The 15,618-nt window shown below is 46.4% G+C and overlaps 1 protein-coding gene across 1 annotated transcript in view; it reads right to left on the reverse strand.

Annotated features, from left to right (window-relative positions):
* Window positions 1–6,368, reverse strand: part of PTPN14 (protein tyrosine phosphatase non-receptor type 14) — a 191,116-nt gene extending 184,748 nt beyond the window's left edge. Inside the window, exon 1 of the mRNA XM_021677356.2 lies at window positions 5,961–6,368. The gene's annotated coding sequence lies outside the window, so the exon portion shown is untranslated. The remainder of the gene's footprint in view (window positions 1–5,960) is intronic.
* Window positions 6,369–15,618: the final 9,250 nt, after the last annotated feature.

Genomic DNA, 15,618 nt, shown 5'->3' on the forward strand with positions numbered 1-15,618 from the left:
TTCAAAAAAGTAAAATCTTCTAAAATTTGTGATTTTTAAACACTCTTTTTCCAGCACTGAAAAAAAATTCTGCTGCTATAACAGAATACCACAGATTAGGTAATTTATAAAGAACAGAAGTTTATTTGCCTTCAGTTCTGAAGGCTGGAAAAGTCCAAAAGCATGGTGCTGGCATTTTGCCAGGGCCATCCTTCGGTGCAAAGGTGGAAGGCAGAAGCAACCACAGAAGCTGGAGAAAGGCAGCAGGGGCCAGATTCCCTTTATCACAACCTACTCCTGAGATAACAAATCTGACATTAATCCCTTCACGAAGGCTCCTCTAATCACCTCTCAAAGGTCCCACCTTTTAACACTGTTGCGATGGCAATTAAATTTTACCATGAGTTTTGGAGGGGACATGCAAACCGCAGCAATGCTCTTGGAACAATCTCAAGAGGCAGTAGGGACAGAGGGAAAGGAACACCTGGAAAATATTTTTACAGACTCAAACTCAAAGGACCTAATGACTGATGGGATTTGTTACTGGGGTTTGAGAAAAGGGATTGAGGGTGCTGAGAATGACAGGTTGAAGAAAACTCCAGCTGCCTGGCTTGAGCAGCTAACCCAACAGACAGCAATGTCACTGTGATAGGTCGTTCGGAAGCAGCACATTTTATGGCAAGAGACTGGAGAGTTCAGGTTAAGACAGGTAGGACTTGGCATGTATAGCAGATACTCAGATGGATATAAACACCAGATAAACCAAACTGTTTGGTAGCAAGCAGAGAGGTCTGTACTGGAAATGATAGACAAGGAGATCCAGTAACATGGAAACTTCGATTTGTGCTTTACACGGGCCTGGCTAGGGATACGTGGCCATTAAGTGCCACCCAGCCTCTCTGCAGCTCTAAAGTAACCAGGAATAGAATCATTAAAACCAGTGCAGTGAAAAAGTTAAGTGATCGCCATACCCAGCCTGAGGAACAGGGGTGGGTGAACCAAACAAAATTTCTTAGCTCAGTGCTTCTCCAAATGCAGTTGGTCAGGACCGGGAGCATCAGCACCAGAGGAGCTTTTTGGAAATGGAAATTCTCAGGCCTACCTCAAACGTGCTGAAGAAACCGGGGTAGGCATGGGGAATGGTACCCTTCGTTGAGCAAGCCCTGCAGGTGATGCTCACCGGAGGTTGACAATCTATCGCCTTGGCTAATGCCCCAATTACTTGAGGAATGTAGTGTGAATAAACTAACCCCCAGAGATGAATTTCCAAAGACACAAGGAAATTAAGTAGAAGTACACGTTTCGTATGAAGAGATGCATTAGGAACTTAGGGTAATTTTCAACTGTAAAGTAATTTTTCCCTGTGAGCGCAAAACTTGTAAGGCAAAGCAGATCAGGTCAGTGGCCCACATGGTAAGGCTTCCTAACTTAGGAATACAGTTCGGCACTAAAATCTCAAGCAATCTAATTATGAAGAGGATATTTTACTACTTAGAGATGAAGCTACATCACCAAAGGACTCCTTTCTCATTTTCTCACCAGACTCTTCCCTATTGACCAACATCAAGCATTTATGGGATGGCCAGCTAAGGTTACGGCTCTCTGGATATGCCGTAGTCCTCTGGGTCAAACTAATTGACCAGGCTTGGGATGAAACTCTTGACCTGGTCCTAATTTAGCCCCTAAGGAAACAAAGCTAAATCAACCACATATCAGATTTTACAGGTAAGGCTGATCTAAGAATGGCTATGAAATGTTTTTTCCAATAGCAAGGACCCTGAAGAAAATCAAACAAAAGCTTGACAGGCGAAGAAAAGTCAAGAAATACAGAACCAACAGGAAATTCCTTTAACAATGTTAATATATCATTTATAACCTAGAGTCAGAACTACCCCATCACACAGAAAGGCACTTAGTCACGATTCCCTTTTATACAGCTACCCTATGTCCTTCATCCACAAGCATTGCATCATATCCTTTAATTCAGAATTATAAATAATTATAAGATTATTTATCTTCATAATCACCATGCATATAACATATGGCAAAGGCAACACTGCTGGTCTGGGCAAGATGCATTTCCTCTCTCCTCCTATTGCAAAAATCCCAGTCAGGCCTGCATTTTCCTGGGCTCTCTCTCCTTGATTCCCCAAAGGGGTCGGATACCTTCATATGACCTCCAGGCCTGCACACAATCCTGCAGAAAAGATTTAACCAATTCTTTGCCATCCTGTTTCAAGAATACATGCTGCACACCTGCCCTTTCTTCTAACATCATTCTAACATTGTTCCTTTCTTCTAACATTCCCTCCCGCTGGAAACTTGATATGAAGATCAATGATTTAATGTTTGTCAAATACTCTAGGCTTCTCAGATGAAAGTTCAAGTAACCAGGGCTGGCATTACACTAGAAGTGTTGCAGTTTACTCTCTACATTTGGGCTTCAAAAAGCAAAATCAAGGGTACGAAAATTCATCAGCTAGCTTTTGTACTCTTGTTAAAGGCAGACAGTTATCCTCACATTCTTTAATTAACTAGATGTCCACATTAGAAATACAAGGATCCTTATATAAAACACTGGACCATGATTACAGTAAGAAGTATACAGGGAAAAGGATCTTTGTTTCTGCCCTTCTAATCTCTAAGTGCCTTTCCCTCCTCAAACTTCTCCACTGCCTGGTCCCCCACCTCTCCATTTCCTCTTGTAGGAGGGGCCACATGGCAGCTGCCAGCCAACATGTTTGTTTTGAGTCAAAAGTCTGAAGAAAAAAAAAGTCAAAGACAAAGCTTTATGTGTATGTTGGCACACATGTGAATTCAGGCTGCTGAAAAAAATAACACACAAAGAGCACATTCATGGCCACAAACAAGTCCCTGAACATATAAATAGCCATCCTTGACCCGTTCTGTGTGAGGTGCTGTTATACAGCATGACAGGAATTCTCCATACACATCCTGACAGGCTAAATATTACCAGATCCATTTTGCAGATGAAGAAACTGAGGCTCAAAAGGCTATGAAGTTCATCCAACATCATGCAGCTAAAAAATGGCCGAGCTGGAATTCCAACCTAGCTATATTTCAAACTCCCAAACCTGGACCCCCTGCTCCAGCACAATGACAACTAGGAAAAGCTACAGAACTTGCCACACATACCCCTTGGACCACTCAATAAGCCCTCCCTGGGACGCAGACAGGGGAAGTGTAAATTAAATCCATTTAAATCAGTAAGGGGAGATGCTAAGCGTTTTAGACATTGACTTGAACCTCCTCCCTACCTAAACTTAAGTGTTTGTTTTCCCTCATTCCTTAATTGGCTAATTAAGTATTTCATCTTATCTCTTTCTCACGCCTTATCTGTAACAAAGCTCACAGCACTATTCTGAGGCTTAAAATGAATTTTTTAAAAACACAGCATTTGGTGACTAAGTAATGAAGCTCAAATGCAAGAATCTGATGAAATCCTTATTCAAAAACAACAAGAATATGGAACCCAGGTGGGCTATACTGTGCAATCAAAGGGTTGATGTTTGCTCCCCTGGAGCAAATTTAAACCTCTAATAAGGAAGGCAGGGACTTGAAAATTTAAAAACCCTCATAGTTCTTGAAATTTAGCTCATCCATTCAGGGCAAGCAAGAATTACTCTAAAATTTATTTTTCTCTGAATTCCTTATGGTTCTTCCATATTAAAAAACTGTCCTTTCTATTACAGCTACCAGCGTGACACAGTATGCACAAATCTGAATAACTCAAGTATTAATAATAATTCCGTGTTTAAGCCAATGATGGAAATTGCGTAAATGCCTGGGATTAGCAGAAAAGGGCTTCTCTTCAGCCATCTCTCTCATGCAGGTCCCTACACCTTCAGAAAAAACATCTGTCAAGGGTCTGTTCTTGAGATAAGATGCTGGTAGAGGGGCTTGAATAAACACCCAAAGTTGTAGGAAGTCAGTGTGTTCTTCCCACTCTGATGTACTGGCCTGAGGTCACCAAAAGCTGGATGTCTGCCACCTCAGCCAGGACTCAGCCACTATGAACAATACTACAACACCACTTCAGTCCAGTGAAGAGGCACCCTTGAAAGGCAAACCACGTACAGAATGCTACTGCATTGTAAGAAACTTTTCTAGGCAGGACTGGCTGAATCCTGGGTATTAGGCTACAAAACTCTACCAGAAGATACAGCGTTTTCTATTTTCCTAAAGTTTCAGAGAAAGAACAACAGACCTTACAACTGTACTAAAGCAATGGTAATGACGCAAAAGTAAAATATAACAAACTTAGTGACATACAGATGAACTAATTTTGCATCTCATGCCACCCATTCAGACTGGGCAAAAGGGTATCATGCCATTCAGCTCCCACACATTAAGGCTTGTGCCATTTCTATGGCACAAGCTGTAACCCCATCACCAAACAAGGTAACTATAATACAAGGTCCGTAATGCTGCGGTATTATCACACCTGCTGCTGTCAGGCAGCCTTTTAAAAAAAGGAATCATTGGTTGAACGTGGGGGAAAAAGCAATCAATACCATTTTAATGAAACTGAGCGTGGGTCAATTAAAATTTGGATGATCATACAACAGCTGCGTGGAGGTGTAAAAAGAGGGAGATCTTGGCTCCCCTGGAAACTACCTGTGGTTCCTGTAAGTGGCTAACATGCTTCTAGATTAATTTCTGATATTGGGGGTGGAGAGAATGCTATCCCAGCAACACTACACCAACATGGCCATAAATCCCCCTCGGGCCCCCAGATAGCCAGGGAAACTTTCTGTCCTTCTTGTGTTCACTCTGCACCAGCTGTTTCCTCTGCCTGGAATACACCCTCCAGGTGAGCCCACCTCCATCCTCTAAGTCCAGTGCACACCTCACCAGGACAAAGCTCGCCTCAGACTCTCACAGAACCCCTCTTCCATGCATTATAATTTAGCCTTGAGGTTTCCTCCACTAGGCTGCAGACTCCTGTCCCGTGCTCTTGTTTGGCATCTTCCTATCCCCTGTGCCTAGCGGAGTAGAAGCTGGGTTTGTTAGATGAATGAACTAATCCATTTCAAGAAGTTAACACATTGATGGAAACTCTGTAACTACCCGCGCCTGCAGTCTAGAGATTCCTCACCTTCACAAAGAACCTGCGACAGCCAGTCCCCAGGCTTAGGCGGAAACCCTACAATCTCTGAAATTGTAGGTGGGGATGAGGGGGTTGGAGAACAGGAACTGAAGGACGTGAGAGGGAAAGGGAGGTAGGGGCAGCGTTACCTCACTGCTCTCTCCAGACGAAAAGGTGTAAACCCCATTTACAAGTATTCAAACCTGAGATCTGGGGGTCACGTGAGGAAGGAGAGGCTGTTAATACCTAGAACTTTGAAAGTGTAAAGTGGAGACTTGATCTGAAGTTGTGTGACCACAACTTTTTTCTACGAGCCAGCCCGACCACCCAAGCAGGAGCCTCGACGCCCAGGAGTTGTGGCACTACTGGGGCCTAGTGGGAGGGCAGGAAAACTCCGCTCCCCTCAAGATTCCCTTCCCGCTGGTGGTGGTGGGGGCAGGTGATTGGGGGCGGCGGGCAGCTGCATCCCCCTACCGCTGCAACGACCGCGATGTCGTTTGTCTTTCACCCTCTAGTCCCCAAGGTCTAGTTATCTCCGGTTGCTCTTTCGAGGTCCCCTCTCGTTCCCAAAACGCAGGAGGGAATGGTGAGAGGGGACGACGGTGAGGGTTTAACCACAAACTCCCCAGACGGCGCTCACCTTCCAGCTCACTCCCGGGACAAGCTTTGCGCCTCATCGAGGGCAGCTCCCACCACGAGATAACACCCCTGTGGCCCGGCCACCCCGCGCCCCCGATGCCCTGCCAAGCGTCCCGGGCCGCCAATCGCAAGTTGGCGTTGCCAGCGTCTGCCCAAGTCATCTCCAGGGCGCCCGGAGCGCCGAGGCGGCCTCCAACCTCGGGCCCGACTCCCCGGCTGGGACGGGGCTTACCTGCTTACATGGCCCCCGTGGCGCCCCGGAGTCCCGCGCGGAAAGGCTGTCCTTCGCGGCGGCGGAGCCCCGATTCCCCACGGAATTGATTCCAGTGGCTGCGGCGGAGGGAAGGAGCCGCAGGAGGCGAAAGGGGAGGGAGGTTTCCGCCGCGATCCTGGAGCGAGAGTAGGAGCAGGGGCGCACCGGGGGAGAAAAGGAGAAAAACCTCGGCAGGGGCTGTCCCGCCCGAGGAGGCCGGGGAGGATGGCTCAGCTGGGAGGGGAAGGAGCGCCAGTGGCCACTTGGTGTCTGTCTTCGGCTCCCCGAGGACCTGAGCCAGGAGAGGAGGCGGCCGATCCCGGAGGAACACAGCAACCTGCCCCCGAGTCTGCGCCCGCTGCGCTCGCTCGGCGGAGAAAAAGTTGGGAAGAACTTCGAGGGGCCGGGAGAGCCAGACCGGCAGGAAATGCGAGCGGCCGGGAGAGGAGGGAGGAAGGGGCCGTGCGAGTGGGAGGGGACGGAGCAGGCGCCGGCGGCCGCGGCTCCCCCACCCCAGAGCCGGGCTCGGCGGCGCTGGGGGCCTGGAGGCGGAGGGAGCGCGGGGCGCGCGGCCGGGGGCGGGGAGGAATGCGGCCCGGGAGGGCGCGCGCCGGGGGCGCCGCGGGCGCGCGCTGAAACGTGGAGCCCGAGCTCCCGAGCTCCCGAGCTGGAGGCGCGCCGTCCTTGGGGACGTCACAGCGCTGGAATCCGAGGAATGCCGGGCAGCAGGAGCTCCTTCTGCAGGCCCGGGAGAAGTCGCGCACTTTTAATGGGGTGGCTTTGGAAAGTGTTTTAAAAGGTGGGGGCCGAGGACGGAGGACGGGATGAAATACCCTGGAATGAGGGACGTGGAAGTGGAAAGGGCAAGGCAACCGCAGCCACCCTACCCTTGCGCGGCTCCCGCCGTGGGGGAGAAAGAGGCAAGGAAAGGAAGATCCCACCGACTTCCGAGGACCGCAGAGACGGGGCGGCGGCAGGAACTTGCCCACCCCGACCTAGATCAAGGACAGTCGACCTTGTATTGGGGAACCCTCCAAGCAGGACTCCTCATGCAGTCACCCCACAGGGGAAAACAGACCAGGAGAAAGTAAGGTGGCCTCACCGAGTAGGCAGTCTCAAAGATCTCTCCCCAGAACCTCCGGGTACTGAACCCGGTGTCTTAGCCTTCTCTCCCTGCCTCCTCCCAACCCCCAGGAATGATAAAAAGCAGCCTGTGTGCTGACAGTTGGAAAATGTCTTTCTCCCGGTTTGTTCCATGCCACAGAATCGCCCCACCCTGCCTGGGTAGGCACTGGGAGGGAACTTCCTTAGCACTTTCGGAGGTGGAGTTAATGAGACGCAGCTGGTAAGATGGAAAAAGCTCGGAGCCAGGGGACTGAACCTGGGTGTTAGGCCCTGCCCGATTGGATAACTGAGGAGTATGCCCCAGCCCCTGAGATCCTAGGTTTCTGTAGCTGTAAAATTAAAGTATTTGTCTAGATTTCCGTGGTCCTTTGCATTGCTGCAAACATGTCTTGGGATTTGTTCGCTAGGACCCAAATCCAGTCCTTTGCTGAAAATGAACCTTAAAGTCGTTGTCACAGAATGTATTGTCCGAAATCACTTCAGTGTCCGGCAACTCATGGAAAAATCCCTGGCCTCTGAGGGAAGAGAACTGGAAACCAAAAAAGCAAAGCCTTATAGTACCCACCATGTACAAATCTGTATCGACGGGTCGGGCGCGTTGGCTCACGCCTGTAATCCCAACACTTTGGGAGGCCCAGGCGGGCGGATTGCCTGAGCTCAGGAGTTCCAGACCAGCCTGAGCAACAAGGTGAAATCCCGTCTCTACTAAAATACAAAAAAATTAGCCGGGCGCGGAGGCGGGCGCCTGTAGTCCCAGCTACTCAGAAGGCTGAGGCAGGAGAATTGCTTGAACCTGAAAGGTAGAGGTTACAGTGAGCCGAGATCCCGCCATTGCACTCCAGCCTGGGTGAGAGATCAAGACTCCGTCTCAAAAAAAAAAAAAAAAAAAATTCTGTACTGACTCTGAATTCTTCGAACATCTGCCATTCTCTAGAACTACAAAGAATAAGAGAAGATTCGGAGTGCAATGCAAAAGTGATGGAAAGAAAAGGTTGAAGGGAAATCAACTTTCTCATATTTTTAAGGAAATAGCTGTACAGATGTGCTGGATTTCCAAAGGAAACATTAGGCAGTGCCCGACTGTGTTCCAGGAAGTGTGGAAAGCACTCCTCCCATTCCTAGATGAGGAAAGTGGGGCATGAAGAAATTACCTATCTCACTGAGCGTCATACAGCTAGGAAGATATGATCGGGCCCTCATCTGTCCGGCCTAAAGTACATGCTTTAATCTCTTTGAAATTGGACCAAAACAGTATTAGGATTAAAGATAAGAAGATGCCTTCAGGTTTTCAATGTAAAACTCCGGCTTTTGCTCTTTCCTGGGAGATGGGAGGCCCCTTGCTTAGTGCCTTTTCTAGTGGAAAGACTCTAGGAAATATATTTTGTTGCTCTAGCATCACTGTGCTACTAAACTGAGCACAGCACGCTGAGGCTGTTGTGGCATAAAAGAAGCAAAGGACTTGCATGCAGACACAAGAGCTCCGGTTCTGCCTCTGACCAGCCTGGGACACTGATCAAGCCACTTCACCTCTTACCTGAATTTATTTTCTAAGTGGAGTGCGGCATAGAGGGCAGAGCTTGGTTGGATTAGTTCATCTCTGAGGTCTTTCCCAGGTCTAAACTTGCATGAAAGTACACTCCTCCAGATAGATGGCATGGCTATAGAGGAAACTAAGCAATAAAGCCAGTGGATAAAGGCAGTGTCTGGGGACAGGACTGTTTTCCCATCGCCTTCAGATGAAAATGAATGTTGAAACTCGAATGAAAGTGGCTGAGTGTTCAATGATAAGCAAAGCTAAGATTTAGCGCTAACCCTGTGGACGCAGTTTAAAAATGTAGATAATTTTGCTTTTAGAAAGATAGTCTGGGCAACATGTTGAAACCCGAGCTCTACAAAAAAATACAAAAATTAGCCAGGCATGGTAGCTGGAGTCTTGTAGTCCCAGCTGCTAGTGGGGCTGAGGTGGGAGAATTGCATGAGCCCGGGAGGTCGAGGCTGCAGTGAGCTAGGATCGCACCACTGCACTCCAGCCTGGGTGACAGAGTGAGATCCTCTCCTGAAAAAGAAAAAAATATGTGTTACTAATTTAGTAACCTATAAAGTATATCTGACAAGCCATATTTCTTTTTCTTTAGAATAGATCACAGACAGGCAATATAAATAAGAATATTTTCTAAATACAAAGTACAACTTGAAGTGACGAAAACCTTTCATTCTCTGAATAAATCTATAAAAGCTAGTCACAAGCTTCTTTCAAAAAAGAAAAAAGCAACCCCCATTTCCTATATCTATGTCACGCTCAAGTCTCCTTACACTACATCAGGATGAAAAGGAACTTGACTGATGGAATAGGTCCTGAACACATCACTACATGTTTGCTTTAAAGCTTTGCAATTGTAAGAACTTGTCAATATTACATTTCTCAAAGCAATTATCAACTTCTTATAAGCCCAATTCAAACTATAAATACAAACAAGAATCTCATGGGCTTCCATGATTCCTCCCAGCCCCAATATGGGCCTCTCATTAATACATTAATTTTATACTTTCAAAGACACTGAAGCCACTGAAAACAGAACAAGTTCCCCAAATCAAAGCCAACTGGAAAGTAAGCCGGCTTTGTTAAGAAAACTCTGATGATCTCTAGGGGCCTTTTACAAATTTTAAAGTTTTATATGTACATGTATGGATATATTCATCCCCAGCCTAATTCCTAAAAGGATGTTTGGCAACTTGGAGTAATGGAGAGAAGTGGGAAGCTTTTTCAAATATCCATCCTCTCTGAATCCTCTGCTTCCGTATCTTATGCCCTGGGCCTGGAATAGAGATGGGTTATGGTGGGGGTTGGAGGGAGTGTAATATTTTTAGACAGTGTTTTATGGAGATACAATTCACATTCAATAAAAAGCACAACTCTTAATTGTAGATGCAGCTTGAAGACTTTTTCATATGTATACATGCATGTGACCACCAGCCAGGTCAAGGTATAGAAAATGTCCATCTCCTCAGGAAATCCCCTTGTGTGACTTTTTAGTCAGTGTCACCCTTCACCACCATAGATTTGTTCTGCTGGTTCTTAAACTTCATATAAATGGAATCTGTGTGTGTGTGTGTGTGTGTGTGTGTGTGTGTGTGTGTGTGTGTGTAATAACATATAAATTTGGGGGAAGAGGAAACACCAGAGCTCCCTGTCTCTGCACATGCCTAAGCCATGTGAGGACACAATGGGAAGCCTGCAAGCCAAGGAGAGAGACCTCACCAGAAACCAACCGTGGCAGCACCCTAGTCTTGGACTTTCCACCTCCAAAACTGTGAGAAAATTAATTTCTGTTGTTTAGGTGACATAGTCTGTGGTATTTTGTTACGGTTTTATTATTGCAGCTCAGTCAGACTAATACGTTGAGGTAAGCGGTTGGTTTGTGTGTGCGTGTGTGTGTGTGTTTAACATGGAAATAAACTTGTGACTTCAAGTACCCAGTACTCATATGTGTACCAGGCTATGATGTACCTAAGTACATGATAGAGCCGAGATTCAAACCTGGACCTTTCTCATTCCAGTTTGTGTGCTTTCTATTCCACCTTGCTGCTGTACAGATTATTCAGCACTGCCATATGTCAGGAATAGCATTAGGAGGTCGCAGAAAGTATATGGTGAAAACAGAAAATAAAAACATTAGCAGGATAGTGTGTGAGTTTTAAATTCTCCATCACCATAGTTTACCAGGGGACAACTGGTCTTCACTGATATCAAATTGGGCTAATGGGAAAAGACATATCTGGGGTACGTGTCTCCAGTTGTTTTAAATCCTTCTGTTTACATGTTCTTCTGAGTGAGGCCATTACAAAGAGGAATTGAAGCTGCTGCTGCAAGAACAGAGAACATGTCCTTTTGAAGGACTTTGACACCTAGGTACTATTTATTTTGTTAGTTTCCAAGATTCCTATGAGTTAATGTCCTTACCTATTAGCCACGTGGAGTCCAAGAAGTGGCAGGTTGGGTGAAGGGTCCTTCTAGCATACAGAGGCTGCCTCTGGCTGGCCTGAAGTCACGTTTTCTTGACTTTCTCAGAGTGTGGAATAGTTTCTGTTCATGATATCAATCTCCAAATATCAGAAATACTCTAATTTCTAAGAATAATTAGTTACAAATTTCTCATCCATGAACTGAGAGAAACTGTTCTTAGTCCTGTTTCTATCTCTACCTGGGCCAGCTCCCAGGAAGGTACAGAGCTATGGCCAAGGAGCCATCAACACCTTCACAGAGTTGCACGAGAGCAGGTAAATTATATCTGTAATTAGCCCCATTTAATCCTCTCCAAAATATCTGCTTGCTGCCATTTTGTGGCATGATAGTAAGCATAGATGCCAGGTGAAATCATTGCTCATAGCAGATAAAGTGATGATATTGTAAGAATATGTACTTTTTTTTGAGACAGAGTCTCTCTGTCACCCAGGCTGGTGTGCAGTGGCTTACTCTCGGCTCACTGCAACCTCCCCCTCCTGGATTGAAGCAACTCTCCTGCCTCAGCCTTCCAAGTAGCTAGGATTACAGGCACACGCCACCATGCCCAGCTAATTTTTGTATTTTTAGTAGAGACAGGGTTTCACCATGTTGGCCAGGATGGTCTCGATCTCTTGACCTCGTGATCCGCCCACCTCAGCCTCCCAAAGTGTTGGGATTACAGGCGTGAGCCACCACACCCGGCCAATATGTACATTTTTTTAGTCCTTTGCCACCAAACTTGGAAGAAAAATATTTGAAGCTGGGAGTCTTTCTCTTCTCATAATGACAATGTTTAGAACAAAGGGGCCAGTCCAGATGTGGCCCTCTTGCTGACACTGTCTCTGGTAATATTTGTAGCTGCACTGACCTTCTGGAACTGTATCTCATTTGAAGGAAAAGACTGAGAAAGCTGTATTTAAGTCTTATGGGCCACTGACTTTTCTCCTTATAGTAGTCCTAAATACTAAATTTAAATAAAGCCCTAAATAGGTGGCAATTCATTCATTTTTCTTTTATATCCTTAGTTCTGGGCTTTTAAAAAAAATTATTATGCATGGACTATGAGACTTAATCTTATTTTTTAAATGTATCTTAAACACCTAGATGAAGCTGTCAACACATAATAGTGCAAACCAGATCCATGAAGATAAAAACTGGATAGCCTTCCAGACTGGTTACAAATTCAGAGGTGGCTGGAAAGTCAAATAAGCACAGGGATGCATTTGTTTCCGATACCAGCAGCTGTGGCCAGAACACCCCTCAGAGAGGTATGGGACATGAAAGAAATCTTCTGCTGTGATTAGCGACAAGGAACAATCTTCACTGGGGAGGAAGGATCGAGTTGTGTTTGGGACGCCTTTCTAAAGAACATGGCCACCCTAGCCTGAAGGGGTGAGAAAGGGTTACCCATGGGCATGGGCAGGGCTGGGTAAGAGGATCCAACAGCACTAAATCAAAACCTCCCCCAAGGCCGGCTGCTTCCTGGCTGCCTCCCCTAGAATGAAGGGGTGACTCAGAGTGTGACTGACTCTGGTGCTTCAAACATGTCTGAGTAACTCCCACGGACCTGGACAAGGGCAATTAGAGGACTGGTTTGGAATGACCACTGAGGATTCAAAGATACTTCCTGTGGCCAGCAGAGAAGACGCAAATTGCCTGGGAAACTCAGTTTTGAGATGTCTTCTGCCTCAGCTGTGAGGCAGGTGGGTCTTCTAAAATAATAACCCATGGGTCCAAAGCTGAAAGCCTGGAGACCACTGGCCAAAACCAAGGAGACAGGAAACAGGAAGTCCTCCTCTCGGCTCACGTCGTCCAGCAGCCCGAAGAAGACTCCCAAGGTGGCGAAGAAAGGAAAAGCAGCTTGATGAGGGAGAGGCAGGAAGAAAAGTGCCGCAAAAAAGATGGCAGCTGTGGGAGCCCCTGAGGCAGGGAGCGGGCCAGCACCGCCCCCCCGCCCCCGGGCCCAGTGAGCCTCCGAGCCAGGAGCTTCCCCAGTGCGAGCTGCAGCCGAAGGAGAAGCCACTGAGTGAGGGGACCCAGCTGGAGAAACCACTGAGTGAGGGGGTGATCACCATCTCCACCACCTCCCTGAGCAGTGACTAAGTTCAGGCCCAGCTGCCAGGAGACCTGAGATCTCACGAGCGTGGTGCTCCCCATGGTGATGTCAATAAAACAAATGTGTTGCTAAATACATACATACATACTTACCCTTAGAAGCCAGAAAGAGCTGATTAACGTATGAAGGCACTCGCTGGACTTCATTCCATGACGGACACCTCTGAGTTCATGTGATGTGCAAGACAAAAATTTTCAAATGGTGAAAAAGAAACTGCCTTTTTTTTTTCTTAGAGATGGGGTCTTGCTCTGTCCACCAGGCTGGAGTGCAGTGGCGCGATCTCAGCTTACTGCAACCTCTGCTTCCATCTTGAGTAGCTGGGATTACAGGCGCAGGCCACCACGGCTGGCTAATTTTTGTATTTTTTGTAGAGATGGGGTTTCACCATGTTGGCCAGGCTGGTCTCGAACTCCTGACCGCAGGTGATCCTCCTGCCTCCGCCTCCCATAGTGCTGGGACTACAGGCGTGAGTCACCACACCTGGCTGAGAAACAGACTTTTTAAAAAAAATTTATTTATTATACTTTAAGTTCTGGGGTGCATGTATAGATCGTGCAGGTTTGTTAAATAAGTATACACATGCCATGGTGGTGGTTTGCTGCATCCATCGTCCCATCATCTACATTAGGTATTTCTCCCAATGCTATCCCTTCCCTACCTGCTATTCCTTCCCTAGCCTCCCACCCCCGCAGTCCCAGGGTGTGATGTTCCCCTCCCTGTGTCCGTGTGTTCTCATTGTTCAACACCCACTTATGAGTGAGAATATGCGGTGTTTGGTTTTCTGTTCTTGTGTCAGTTTGCTGAGAATGATGGTTTCCAGGAGAAACTGACTTTTTAGGGACAAGTGAAGATGCAAAGGCTGTGGCTGCTGGCTACCTTTCTAGTCTTATTTCTAACTGCTTTTTGTTGGTTCACTCGGCCCTAAGAGTTTTGCTGTTTTTTTGTGTGTGTTTTTGATCTGCCATGTACTTTCCCCCTTCAGGATCTTTGCACTCACTGTTCTCTCCACCAAGAACTCCATTCCTCCAGACGTTTCACGCTCTTCATTCCGCGTAGACCTTTCCCGATCACCCTAAGTAGCACCTCTTTACATCCCATCTTTACCTTGCTCTGGTTTCCTTGCTAGCATTTAGGCTTCACCACATTATAATATCTACTTGTATTTCTTTGCTTATTGCACTTCTTCCCCACCAGAAGCTCCACTACAGTGGTGAGTTTTGTCTGTTCTGTTCACCATTGTATTCCACTGTCTAATGCCTAAAAGAGTGTCAACAAATATTTATTTATTTTTACTTTTTTGAGACAGAGTCTCTCTGTGTCGCCCAGGCTGGGGCGCAGTGGCGTGATATCTGCTCACTGCAACTTCTGCCTCCTGGGTTGAAGCAATTCTCCTGCCTCAGCCTCCCAAGTAGCCAGGATTACAGGCGTGCACCACGACACCTGGCTAATTTTTGTATTTTTAGCAGAGACTGGGTTTCACTATGTCGGCCAGGCTGGTCTTAAACTCCTGAGCTCAAGTGATCCACTTGCCTCAGACTCCGAAAGTGCTGGGATTGCAGATGTGTGCCACTGCGCCTGACCCAACAAATATTTATTAAATGAATAAATAAAATTATTTTCATGGAGTCTCTTCTCATAAAAATAACTGCTGGTTATTTTCCTGTGCTCATAATTCTACATCTATTCTGTTATTTAATCTTTATAACAACTCTAGGAGATAGGTGTTACAATCGCTTCTGTTTATAGATGAGGAAATTGAGGATTAGAGAGGAAATAACTCGTCTCTTTTTGTTGCTCTTTTTAGATTGTGGATTTCCATGTTGTCAGGATTTTGATATTTGTTTGCTTTGTTAGGATCTCGTCGCATAGAGTTGAGACATCCAAACTTTATCCTCATTCCTAACACATTCCCTTCCTCGCTTCAAGCACGGCCTTTCTTCTGTTTATTTCATATTTCTTCCCCCTTTATTCCCTGTTCCTAACTGAATTCTCCCCCTGTAGCCCGGCTTCTGAGGTAGTGTATCTAAGGCAGTAAATAGCAGTTAATCGTATTCAGTATACCCAAGCTAGATTGCCTGGGCTTACCTCCTTGCTTTGCAGTTTACTAGGTGTGCGACATTAGGAAGTTCTCCGTCATTATTGCTTGAACTATTTGCTTCTCTTTGTTTTGTTTTTTCTTCCAGTATTTCTAATAGACTTGGCCACCTGATTATCAAATTTCTTCCTTCTCTTTTTTTCTCCCCATTTCTCCTTATCCTTTCCTGATGCCTCCCAGGGTAACTCTTTGACCTAAATTTCTAGATCATGTCTTTACTAGGTACCTTCACTATTGAAGCAATCCATCAAATTCTCTATTCAATAACAGCAGGATTCTTTTACTGAAATGCCTATTC

This window comes from Aotus nancymaae, unplaced genomic scaffold, assembly GCF_030222135.1.
Source record: "Aotus nancymaae isolate 86718 unplaced genomic scaffold, 86718_ANA_hifiasm-v0.15.2.pri h1tg000032l_0, whole genome shotgun sequence".
Taxonomy (NCBI): domain Eukaryota; kingdom Metazoa; phylum Chordata; class Mammalia; order Primates; family Aotidae; genus Aotus; species Aotus nancymaae.